Source organism: Anolis carolinensis, unplaced genomic scaffold, assembly GCF_035594765.1.
Source record: "Anolis carolinensis isolate JA03-04 unplaced genomic scaffold, rAnoCar3.1.pri scaffold_8, whole genome shotgun sequence".
Classification (NCBI taxonomy): domain Eukaryota; kingdom Metazoa; phylum Chordata; class Lepidosauria; order Squamata; family Dactyloidae; genus Anolis; species Anolis carolinensis.
The window spans coordinates 30,797-44,264 of record NW_026943819.1 but is presented as its reverse complement, the minus strand read 5'-3'; the positions used below and the strand labels follow the sequence as shown (position 1 = coordinate 44,264).

The 13,468-nt window shown below is 41.2% G+C and overlaps 1 long non-coding RNA gene across 6 annotated transcripts in view; it reads left to right on the top strand.

Annotated features, from left to right (window-relative positions):
- Positions 1 to 3,241: 3,241 nt before the first annotated feature.
- Positions 3,242 to 13,468, top strand: part of LOC103282742 (uncharacterized) — a 30,719-nt gene continuing 20,492 nt past the window's right edge. For 4 of the 6 annotated variants that reach the window (XR_010000488.1, XR_010000487.1, XR_010000489.1 and 1 more), the window contains exons 1-3: positions 3,274 to 3,598; positions 4,989 to 5,072; positions 5,432 to 5,511. This is a non-coding gene — a long non-coding RNA (uncharacterized LOC103282742). Of the gene's footprint in view, positions 3,599 to 4,988; positions 5,073 to 5,431; positions 5,512 to 7,731; positions 8,270 to 13,468 lie in introns of those variants that run through there. The other 2 variants (XR_010000491.1, XR_010000490.1) reach the window with 2 other exon arrangements.

Sequence of the window (13,468 nt, the reverse complement as noted above, 5' to 3'; positions counted from 1 at the left end):
ACACAACAATTTTTAACCAATACCACCACCACTTTGCCACAGCAACGCGTGGCGGGGCACAGCTAGTTACTATATAATGATTATGATTATTCCACCATATTACATTATTATTATTATTATTATTATTAATGGCCTTTTCCGCCTGCCTTTTTTCCACATTATATTATTATTATTGGCTTTTTCCGCCTGCCTTTGTTCCACCATTTTGGATGAACGGATCTGAGCATATATATTTTTTAAAATGTATATACTGCAATTTTATATTGTATTTAATTATTTTTAACTGATTTTATGTATTGTGGATTGTTTTTGTACAGGCATCTAATTGTGCCGGTGTTGTAAGCTGCCCTGAGTCCATTCGGGTGAGAAGGGCGGGATATAAATATGGGGAATAAATAAATATTATTGTTATTATTATTATTCTATTAAATCCCTTTTTTCTTGCCTCCTTGGGTAGCAGTGGCCCATGTACATGCTGGACTACGGCGGCCTCAACGTTCCGGTTCCGGGAGCCATGAATTATTCGGACCTCAGTTTCTGAACCAGGACCTCCGAACAAAACAAAACAAATAATGAACGGCATGTAATTTTCATTTGTACAAAGTGTATATTATTCCAATATGTATTGATGCCTTTTAGTTTTTCCAATGATTTTTACACTATATTCCTGCCGCCAGGGCCTTTTTAAATAAAAAAAGAATAAGAAGGGTTGCCTTGCTCTGAAAAATCAAACCGTTTCCTGTGTTTTTTTTCCTCTCAAAACGAAGAAATACCGTTTTGTAATAAACAAAAATACAAAACAGAGTCGGGCGAGCGTGCGAGGCTCAGTCGTAAATGCTCGTTTTTAATTGAATTATTATTATTAATAATAAAAGTGCTTTACAGTGATTATGTTGTTTCCGTGTGTGCGCAACCCAACAAAAGGCCCAACCCAGAACCCCGACCCCTTCCTTGGGTTCTGATCCGCTTTTGACGGTTGTATGCAAACGGCGCCGGAAAAAAAGGCTCCTTTGTGTCACTGGATTAGTCCGAATTAGTTGCACAAAGAGACCGCTTTTCGGACCACAACGCCCAGCATCCACAACGAAGGGTGGGTGTGTGACCCAAAAGACGGAAACTTTTTCCAAGTTCCAAAGAGGCCACAAGTGAATTTTCCCTCGTTTCTTCCGGCCCAAAATGGTCCCAAAAAGAAGAGCCGGAGACGGAGGGAAGGAAAGTCAGCTTGGCCAGAAATAACAACGTTCCAGTTTTCCATCCAAAACCCCGACTCTCTGAAATGTATGGGTCGGGCAAATCCCACTTTTGTGTCTTTCTTCCCCTCCTCGTTTGTTTCTACTGCACAGGCCCAGGGTTTCACATCACATAAACAGTTACGGAAATATATGTATACATATACATTATATATATATATAGCACTCTGGTTTCAGCTCTTTCGTATGTGTGCACACAGGTCCAGAGAGAACGTTTCGGGGCGTATCGTTAGGAATGTCTTCCGGGAAGAACGCATGATTCAAAAGTAGCGGTTATTATGAGAGGAAGTAAATAATAATAAAGACGCATTTGTGATGCTGCGGTGGATCCTTCAACCTCATCGCCAACACCGTCTGTTGGCCTTGCAAACCTCTCACTCCCAAGCTTATAATTATTAGTATTAATATTAATTAAGAGTGCCCTGGATCAAGGAAATAGCAATGATTTGGCAGGTTAAACCCTATGGCTTGTCCGTTTGTCGCCCTCCTGTGGACAGAAGAATATTGCACTTGCCTTGAAACTCTGATTCTTCGCTCTCTGCTGCCATCAAATGGTCAGATAGAGAACTGCAGCCAGTTTAAAATAATATTAATACTAATAATCTGGAAAGTGAGTGTTTTGTAAGGCCTTTCACCCCTCGGCCCAAGAGTGCTGGTGCCTTGCCAAACTACAACTCCCACCATCCCATGACACCTCTGCAACTTTGCAACAGCTCAATGCTATGGGAACCTGAGTGATCTAGTTCTCTAGGCCTGTCGCCTCCTCTGCCAAACAACATGCTATAGGACCCTGGGAGGTCTAGTTTTACAAGGGCCCAAACAAGAGAGTGCTGCTGCCATGCCAAACTGCAGCTCCCAGGAGCCCTCAATGGAGACAGGCATGGCTTTGGGTCTGGAAGTTTCTCTGCTTGTAAAGCTACTCTTGAAAACATGCCAATGTGAGTAGATCAATAGGTACCGCTCTGGCGGGAAGGTAACAGTGCTCCATGCAGTGATGTCTATGGCCACATGACCTTGGAGGTGTCTACGGACAATGCTGGCTCTTCAGCTAAGAAATGGAGATGAGCACCAAACCTCAGAGTCGGTCACGAAAACCTTTACCTTTCACCTATATTGTATATACATATAATATTGATAAATATATTATAAAGTAATACAATATAATACCAATAGTAGTATAAAAATATTAATTATATATTAAATGTGTTATTACTAATAATAATACAGTATGATGGTATAGTACAATATAGTAATATAGAATGCTAATCTTGTGCTATGCTAATAATATCATATATTCTACTTGCCTCCAAGACAAGAGTTCTTTCTCTCACCCTGGACATTATTCCACAGATAGATAAACCTCCCTTGCTTAGTTTTACAACCTCTGAGGATGCATGCCATAAATGTGGGCGAAATGTCAGGAGAGACTGCTTCGGGAACATGGCCATAGTATTGTGCGGATGCAAACTTGCAGAGGTTGTATGGGATGGTGGGAGTTGTAGTTTGGCAAGGCACCAGCACTCTTGGGCGGAGGGGGTGAAAGGCCTTGCAAACCTCTCACTCCCAAGATTATTATTATTAATATTAGTATTATTTTAAACTGTCATGGCTCAAAGAAATATCAATATTACATTAAATCCTTATGGCTTTTCCGTTTGCCGCCCTCCGTTTGCCGCACTTGCCTTGAAACTCTGATTCTTTGCTCTCTGCTGCCATCCAATGGTCAGGTCGGGAAGTGCAGCCTTGAGCCGTGGAAAACGCCTCTATGCTGCCCTCCTGTGGACAGAGTGAGAAATCCCGCCCCTTTTAAACACGGGGCCAATCAGCGCCCTCGAGCCGGACAGCGTAAGGCTTTTCGCTCAATCAGAAGCCGAGAGGGGCTCTGCGACCAATAGCAGCGCCTGTTGCAAATAACGTCAATAAAAAACCCACCCGGCGCAAGAGGCGGGGCTGCGGATTGGACGGCGCCTCGGTGGGCGGGGCGTGGATCCCGGAAGTGAGCCGTGTGAACATAGAGCTATGCAGGAGGATCCAGGCCCCCGCCGCGGTGTCCTTTGCTCGGCGCCCGCCCCTGGCCGCGGCCCTTCCTCCGGGAGAGATCGGGAGTGGCCAGCCAGCCTTTGGGGCCTCGCCCTGTGTTCCTCGGGGTTCCCTCTCTCTCTCCCTTTCCGTCTCCCAGTTGCTCCCTGCCCTGCTACAAGAAGCACCAAGGTAGGCCCCGACCTGCGGAACTCCCTGCTGCAGGCATGACGAGGGGAAACATCAGGTTTCGTCCCGGGAGTGGGTTCGCCTCCATATCAATATTGCCTCCTTTGGGCCAAGGCCCTTGTTGGCATCACCATCTACCGGTATGTTTTCAAGTTATTATTTATTATTCTTATTATAATTACTAGCAATATTGCAATATAGTCGTATAATATAATATCTTGTATGTATATATACTTGTTAATCGCCCAGAGTCCCCTTCGGGGTGAAAAGGGCGGGATATAAATGTCGCTAAGAAATAAATAATAAATCAATATAATAATGGTAATAATTTTATTTTTGTACCCCGCCTCCATCTCCCCACAGGGACTCGGGGCGACTAATTTATTTATTTACTTACTACATTTATATATAATTAATATTATTGTATTGTATTATTAGTAGTATAATATTGTATTGCATTGTAATATTATTATCAATATTATTATTTATTATTATTTATTTATTTAATACATTTATATCCCGCTCTTCTCACCCCGAAGGGGACTCAGAGCGGCTTATAAATCAAATGTACATACAATATATCATTAGCATAGCCCAATATAAACATTAAATTACAATTTTGTACTATATCATTATATGGTAATATTATTAGTAATATTACGTTTAATATATAATATATAATTAATATTATTGTATTGCATTATTATTAGTACAATATTGTATTACATTATAATATTATTATCAATATTATGATTTATTATTATTTATTTATTTAATACATTTACATCCCGTCCTTCTCATCCCGAAGGGGACTCAGACCGGCTTATAAATCAAATGTAAATACAATATATTATTAGCATAGCCCAATATAAGCATTAAATTACTATTTTGTACTATATCGTTATATGGTAATATTATTACTGTAATATTATATTTAATATATAATATATAATTATATATTACAGTAATATTATTACTGTAATATTATAATATTACTCTATTACAGTATTATTAGTATAATATTGTATTACATTGTAATATTATTATCTTTATTATATGTATATACAATATATTATATATTTATAAATTATTATAAATTATATATATGTGTGTGTATGTATATAAAATAGCATAGCATGTTGCTATGGCACAGGAGACAAGATGGAACTATCTTCCTGGCTCTCAGGTTGGTATGATATCTTCCAAGGCCAAATTTCCACAATAAAACAAGATAAAATACGTTCAGAACAAAAACAAACATCATCAACATTTAAAATTACAGATTAAACATTAAAATTACACATATGTGTTATTATGCTGTGATTTTATTGTTACTGTTTTTATTGATGTAATACTGTTTTGGGCTTGTCCCAGTGTAAGCTGCCCCGAGTCCTTCGGGAGATGGAGCCGGGTATAAAGTTTTATATTATTATTATTATTATTATTATTATTATTATTATTATTATTATTGAAGATTTTTTGTGTATGCACTTCAACTCTAATTTTCAACCTCTCTTCTCTTTGGCACAGAGCAATGTACCCCCAAAGTAGACCCAACTCAGCTGCGAAATGTTCCCCAAGACGATCCCAGAACAAAACCATCAAGTGCGGAAGGTCTGTATGTCTGCTCAAGAGAAGGATCCCTTTGTATGTGAATATAATGTATTTCTTCAGTGAGAAGAAGTGTGAGAACAAATGTTCTGATAGGAAAGGTGGGTGAAAATAAGTGAAGAATAAAAAGAGAAGAAGAGAAAAAAAAATCATATTAGTAGTCAATAGAAAGGGTAAAAAATAAAGAAAATAACGAAAATAGTAATAAATAATAAAAAATATATTAAATTTTATATATTACATATGTCCCATTCTTAACTAGGAGCAATTTATAAGTCGGATGTTTGTAACTTGGGGGACACAGCCTGGGTCTCCTCACCCGTGGAGGTTTTAACTTGAGACCCTTTTCTCCGTTCCCTCAGGAGGCCCTTTTGCTGTGGATGACATCTTGACGAAGATGACGAAGGCGACAAGGTCCCGCTCCATAACCTCCAGCGCTTAGGTAAGCTTCCTGGTTTATTTCTGCCATATATATGTGTGTGTGTGTGTATATGTATGTATGTACATATATATAGGTAAAGGTATTCCCCTGACATTAAGTCTAGTCCATTTCTAAGCCGAAGAGCCAGCGTTGTCCATAGACACCTCCAAGGTCATGTGGCCACTGGCACGACTGCATGGAGCGCTGTTATCTTCTCGCCGTAGCGGTACCTATTGATCTACTCACATTTGCATGTTTTCAAACTGCTAGCTGAGGCTAACAGTGGGCTCTTTTGGTCAGCAAATTCAGCAGCTCAGTACTTTATCGCGCTCGCCACTGGATGCCTCATACCCACCCACACATGCTTTGGATTGCTGGAGTTACACTTTAAAATGTCCCTGTTTTGACTTCCAAACAAATTCAACTTCAGAACAAACCTACAGAACTAGTCTTGCTGGTAACCTAACACACTATTATAATTGTATATTTATATTGCATGTAATATTACCAATAATATTTCAAGCCATCAGAACAAATGCAATTAAGGCCAAGATTGAAAAATCAGCTGATGACCCAAAATGCAGACTGTGCAAGGAAACCGACGAAACCATTGATCGTATCCTCAGCTGCTGTAAGAAAATCGCACAGACAGACTACAAACAGAGGCACAACTATGTGGCCCAAATGATTCATTGGAACTTATGCCTCAAGTAGCACCTCCCAGCAGCAAAGAACTGGTGGGATCACAAACCTGCAAAAGTATTGGAAAATGAGCACGCAAAGATACTGTGGGACTTCCGAATCCAGACGGACAAAGTTCTGGAACACAACACACCAGACATCACAGTTGTGGAAAAGAACAAGGTTTGGATCATTGATGTCGCCATCCCAGGTGACAGTCGCATTGACGAAAAACAACAGGAAAAACTCAGCCGCTATCAGGACCGCAAGATTGAACTTCAAAGACTCTGGCAGAAACCAGTGCAGGTGGTCCCGGTGGTGATGGGCACATTGGGTGCCGTGCCAAAAGATCTCAGCCGGCATTTGGAAACAATAGACATTGACAAAATCACCATCTGCCAACTGCAAAAGGCCACCCGACTGGGATCTGCACACATAATCAGAAAATACATCACACAGTCCTAGACACTTGGGAAGTGTTTGACTTGTGGTTTTGCGAAACGAAGTCCAGCATATCTATCTGGTTTGCTGTGTCATACAACGTCGTTGTGTTGATAATAATAATAATAACACACTATTATAATTGTATATTTATATTGCATGTAATGTTACTAATAATATTGCAATATAGTCGTATAGTACAATATAATAATATATAATGCTTATATAGTGCTTATATTGTGCTGTACTAATAATATAATATATTGTATGTATATATAACTTGTAAGCCGCCCTGAGTCCCCTTCGGGGTGAGAAGGGCAGGATATAAATGTTGCTAATAATAATAATAATAATAATAATAATAACAACACACTATTATAATTGTATTTTTATATTGCATGTAATATTACCAATAATATTGCAATATAGTTGTATAGTACAATATAATAATATATAATGCTTATATAGTGCTTATATTGTGCTAAACCAATAATATAATATATTGTATGTATATATAACTTGTAAGCCGCCCTGAGTCCCCTTTGGGGTGAGAAGGGCGGGATATAAATGTTGCTAATAATAATAATAATAATAATAATAATAATAATAATAATAACAACAATAACAACCTGGGGACTGCCTGTAAAATGAAAACCGTATTTAACCCAACATGAACATACAACTCTTTCAGTGGGAAGTGTGGGCCTGCTTTGGGCTGATGAGAGAGTCGCGTTAATTAGGATTGTTGTTGTGTATCTTCAAGTCATTTTAGACTGAGAGTGACCCTAAGCCTAATGTTTAAGGCAGTGGTTCTCAACGTGTGGATCCCTAAGTGTTTTGGCCTACAACTCCCAGAATTCCCAGCCAGTTTACCAGCTGGGAGTTAGAGGGCAAAAGCATCTGGGGACGCACAGGTTGAGAAGCACTGGTTTAAGGCGTGGGCCACATCCATGGCCTTTGATGCTTCGAGCTTTGATGCTTCGAGCCAGGGGCAGAATGTCAACCAGGCCTGGCCAAGCCCCGGGGCTTCCGGATGTCAGCCCATTGGAAGAGCTGGCTTTTGGGGAGTTGGCTTTGGTGTTCGCAGACCTCTTTCCTTCTCTTTCCTTGCAAAACCAGGGGGGTCCGTGGCACTGGGAGGCCTCCTGCGCAACCCGCCCCTTCGCCACTGTCTCCTCTGGGTGGACGGGGCCCTTCTCCGCCCTTCTCCGGGAATCCGTGCCGGCCGAGGAAGAGCAAGGAGACCCCGTGTTGGCGCTTTCCGGTCACAATGCCTATCAGTCTTGACCACTGTGCTGGCCACGACCAATGGGAGTTGTCGTCCAACTCATTCATTGTTGATTGCTGAGAAAAATGTACTTTTTTGGATTTTTTCCCCCAGCCATTACTGCGGAATCTTGGTTCCTACAAAAGGTCATTATTTCTGAGGACTCCCACCCAACTTTGGTTGCAAATGTATGCAATTTCCTTGAGAAACCTCTTCGTTCCCAGGCACCATTTCTTAAACCCAGAAAGGGAAAACACACGTAGGAGCCGCCTGAATTCTCACTTGTCTGTCCTTACGGCTGAGTTACAACTCGCTGAGCTTGTTTTGATTCTGTTTCTATACAAAACGGTGGCTCCCATCATGAAATCAATAAAGTTTATTAGTTCGCGACGGCCAGGTTTTGGGTGTTTTTATTGGGGAGGGAAATGCAGACATTTTGCTTGTTGCGCCATTCGCCTGAAACTAAGTAAAATCTCTGGGAACGAACAGAGGATGGGAGAAGAACCGTTGCATTTTGCCCTGAGTCTGGAAACGGTCTTCCGAATGATCACAAAGGCCACCTTGGTGTAAAAGAGAGAGCTGTTTCTTTATAAAAAGGAGAGTTAAAGTGCGATAAATGCTCACTATCCCAGGCCTGCGAGTCCACAGGAATTCCAGACAGGAAACAATCAGGTCCAGCTAACGCGTTCACAACAAAGGATTCCCCCAGGCAGGAATGCAGCCAGTCTTTGAAGCTGCAAGGCCATTCAATGCTAATCAAGGCGGCCAATGGCAACATTCATACTTGCCTCCAAGACAAGAGTTCTTTCTCTCACCCTGGACATTATTCCACAGATAGATAAACCTCCCTTGCTTAGTTTTCCAAAATACCACACAAGCTCTGAGGATGCCTGCCATAAATGTGGGCGAAATGTCAGGAGAGAATGCTTCGGGAACATGGCCATAGTATTGTGCGGTTGCAAAGTTGCAGAGGTTGAATGGGATGGTGGGAGTTGGAGTTTGGCAAGGCACCAGCGCTCTTGGGCAGAGGGGGTGAAAGGCCTTGCAAACCTATCACTCCCAAGATTATTATTAGTAGTATTAGTATTATTTAAGATTACCCTGGATCAAAGAAATATCAATTAATATTACATTAAGTCCTAATGGCTTTTCTGTCTGTCGCCCTCCTGTGGACAGAAGAATATTGCACTTGCCTTGAAACTCTGATTCTTTGCTCTCTGCTGCCATCCAATGGTCAGGTAGGGAAGTGCAGCACAAAGGCGCCTCCAACGCTCGAGGCTGCACTTCCGCCTCTGACCATTTGATGGCAGCAGAGAGCGAAGAATCAGAATCCCAAGGCAAGTGCAATATTCTTCTGTCCACAGGAGGGCGACAAAGAGAAAAGACATAAGGAATCCCATTGATATATCATTGAGCCATTTGGGAAATCTAATTACATGACAATAGTAATACTACTAATAATAATATCCTGGGAGTTAGGGTTTTGCAAGGTCTTTCCCGTCTTCTGCCCAGGAGTGCCGGTGCCTTGTCAAACTACAACTCCCACCATCCTATACAAACTCTACAACAGCTCAATGCCATTGGACTTTGATGCTGCAAGGCTATTCAATGGGATTCAAGTTGCCCGACAATGGAGTCCCCTAGGTATGAAGCAGCCAGGCTTTGATGCTGCAAGGCTATTCAATGGGATTCAAGTTGGCCGACAATGGAGTCCCCTAGGTATGAAGCAGCCAGGCTTTGATGCTGCAAGGCTATTCAATGGGATTCAAGTTGGCCGACAATGGAGTCCCCTAGGTATGAAGCAGCCAGGCTTTGATGCTGCAAGGGTATTCAAGTTGGCCGAAAATGGAGTCCCCTAGGTATGAAGCAGCCAGGCTTTGATGCTGCAAGGCTATTCAATGGGATTCAAGTTGGCCGAAAATGGAGTCCCCTAGGTATGAAGCAGCCAGGCTTTCATGCTGCAAGGCTATTCAATGGGATTCAAGTTGGCCGACAATGGAGTCCCCTAGGTATGAAGCAGCCAGGCTTTGATGCTGCAAGGCTATTCAAGTTGGCCGACAATGGAGTCCCCTAGGTATGAAGCAGCCAGGCTTTGATGCTGCAAGGCTATTCAATGGGATTCAAGTTGACGGACAATGGAGTCCCCTAAGTATGAAGCAGCCAGGCTTTGATGCTGCAAGGCTATTCAATGGGATTCAAGTTGGCCGACAATGGAGTCCCCTAGGTATGAAGCAGCCAGGCTTTGATGCTGCAAGGCTATTCAAGTTGGCCAACAATGCAGTCCCCTAGGTATGAAGCAGCCAGGCTTTGATGCTGCAAGGCTATTCAATGGGATTCAAGTTGGCCGACAATGGAGTCCCCTAAGTATGAAGCAGCCAGGCTTTGATGCTGCAAGGATATTCAATGGGATTCAAGTTGGCCGACAATGGAGTCCCCTAGGTATGAAGCAGCCAGGCTTTGATGCTGCAAGGCTATTCAATGGGATTCAAGTTGGCCGACAATGGAGTCCCCTAGGTATGAAGCAGCCAGGCTTTGATGCTGCAAGGCTATTCAATGGGATTCAAGTTGGCCGACAATGGAGTCCCCTAGGTATGAAGCAGCCAGGCTTTGATGCTGCAAGGGTATTCAAGTTGGCCGAAAATGGAGTCCCCTAGGTATGAAGCAGCCAGGCTTTGATGCTGCAAGGCTATTCAATGGGATTCAAGTTGGCCGACAATGGAGTCCCCTAGGTATGAAGCAGCCTGGCTTTGATGCTGCAAGGGTATTCAAGTTGGCCGAAAATGGAGTCCCCTAGGTATGAAGCAGCCAGGCTTTGATGCTGCAAGGGTATTCAAGTTGGCCGAAAATGGAGTCCCCTAGGTATGAAGCAGCCAGGCTTTGATGATTACGGAGTATCAGGAGCCCCTTACGGAGTATCAGTATCAGTTTATGCGAATTTTTTAATTTATTTTTTGAAAAGTATTTTTTACGAGAAAACTACAAGTCCCAGCTCCTTGAAATTTTGTCACGATCCGCCCACGGGCCACGGGACCACTCCTCCCACGTTTCGGATTTTTTCGACCACCGGCCGAGATTTTGCGAATTTTTTAATTTATTTTTTGAAAAGTATTTTTTACGAGAAAACTACAAGTCCCAGCTCCTTGAAATTTTGTCACGATCCGCCCACGGGCCATGGGACCACTCCTCCCACGTTTCGGATTTTTTCGACCACCGGCCGAGATTTTGCGAATTTTTAAATTTATTTTTTGAAAAGTATTTTTACGAGAAAACTACAAAGCCCATCTCCTTGAAATTTGGGGACGATCAGCCCATGGTCCAGGGCACTACTCCGCCCAAGTTTCGGAGAAATTGGCACACCGGCTGAGTTTTTGTGAATTTTTAAATGCATTTTTTGAAAAGTATTTTTTACGAGAAAACTACAAAGCCCATCTCCTTGATATTTTGGCACGATCAGCCCACGGTCCAGGGCACTACTCCTCCCCAGTTTCAGCTTTGTAGTAAAAATACTTTTCAAATAATGCTCCGAGAGCACCAAGAGCAGGGTCAAGTGAAGACGGAAGGCCGGCCTCTGCGGACAAAGAACCCACCAACCATAATAACAATCTAGATCTATAATCTTCTATCTTCTATATCTTTCTATATCTAGATCTATGTGTCTTATCTATATCTATCTATCTATCTATATCTATCTATCTTCTATAACTATATATCTATATCTATATCTATATCTTCTATATCTATATATCTAGATTTAGATCTATATATCTTATCTATCTATCTATATCATCTATATCATCTATATCTATATATCTATATCTTCTATCTTCTATATCTATCTATCTATATCTATATATCTTCTATCTTCTATATCTATATATATCTATATCTTCTATATCTATATCTAGATCTATATATCTACATATATTATCATATTATTACTATATTATTATTATTATTATATTATTCATTATTCGTGACTACATTGAAACTACAATAGAAAGAAATCAGCGTGGAAACTGCAAGGGTAGTCAATGGTTTTTGAGCCGCTGTGTGTGTGTTTGTCTCCATCCAGTGGTGAAAGGCGCGCATTGCGGGCGGAGAGAGAGTGAATGGCCAGGAGGCCGCTGAGTGTGTTTGTCTCCATCCAGTGGTGAAAGGCGCGCATTGCGGGCGGAGGGAGAGTGAATGGCCAGGAGGCAGCTGTGTGTGTTTGTCTCCATCCAGTGGTGAAAGGCGCGCATTGCAGGCAGAGAGAGAGTGAATGGGGAAGAAGCCGCTGTGTGTGTTTGTCTCCATCCAGTGGTGAAAGGCGCGCATTGCAGGCGGAGAGAATGTGAATGGGAAGAACCCGCTGTGTGTGTTTGTCTCCATCCAGTGGTGAAAGGCGCGCATTGCAGGCGGACTGGAAAATTCCCCGCATTGCGCTCAATGGAGAGGGAGGAGGAGGAGGAGGAGGAGGAGGAAGGCCTCTCCATGGAATATTCTTCAAATACCCTATATACTCGAATATAAGCCGACCCAAATATGAACCGAGGCACCTAATTTTACCACAAAAAAACTGGGAAATCATTGACTCCAGTATAAGCAGAGGGTGGGTAATATCAGAAATAAAAATAGATACCAATAAAATTACATTACCGTATACACTCGAGTATAAGCCGACCCGAATATAAGCCGAGGCACCTAATTTCACCACAAATAACTGGGAAATCATTAACTCCAGTATAAGCTGAGAGTGGGAAATTTCAGAAATAAAAATAGATTCCAATAAAATTACATTGTGGGCGAAACGTCAGGAGAGAATGCTTCTGGAAACCAATTATTATTTCTAACATTGTACTATATTAATCATATACCACAATATCTATAATACACCACTAGTATATTATATTATTAGTATTATGTAACATACGAGTGCTAAATCATAAGTTGCATAAGAGATGTGGGCGAAACGTCAGGAGAGAATGCTTCTGGAAAACACATTATTATTTCTTAGATTGTACTATATTAATAATATACCACAATATCTATAATACACCACTAGCATGTTATATTATTAGTATTATGTCACATACTAGTGCTAAATCATAAGTTGCATAAGAGATGTGGGCGAAACGTCAGGAGAGAATGCTTCTGGAAAACCCATTATTATTTCTTAGATTGTACTATATTAATCATATACCACAATGTCTATAATACACCCCTAGAATATTATATTATTAGTATTACATAATATAACTAGTGCTAAATGATAAGTTGCATAAGAGATGTGGGCGAAATGTCAGGAGAGAATGCTTCTGGAAAACCAATTATTATTTCTTACATTGTACTATATTAATCATATACCACAATATGTATAATACACCACTAGCATGTTATATTATTCGTATTCTGTCACATACCAGTGCTAAATGATAAGTTGCGTAAGAGATGTGGGCGAAATGTCAGGAGAGAATGCTTCTGGAAAACTAATTATTATTTCTTAGATTGTACTATATTAATCATATACCACAATATGTATAATACACCACTAGCATGTTATATTATTCGTATTCTGTCACATACCAGTGCTAAATGATAAGTTGCATA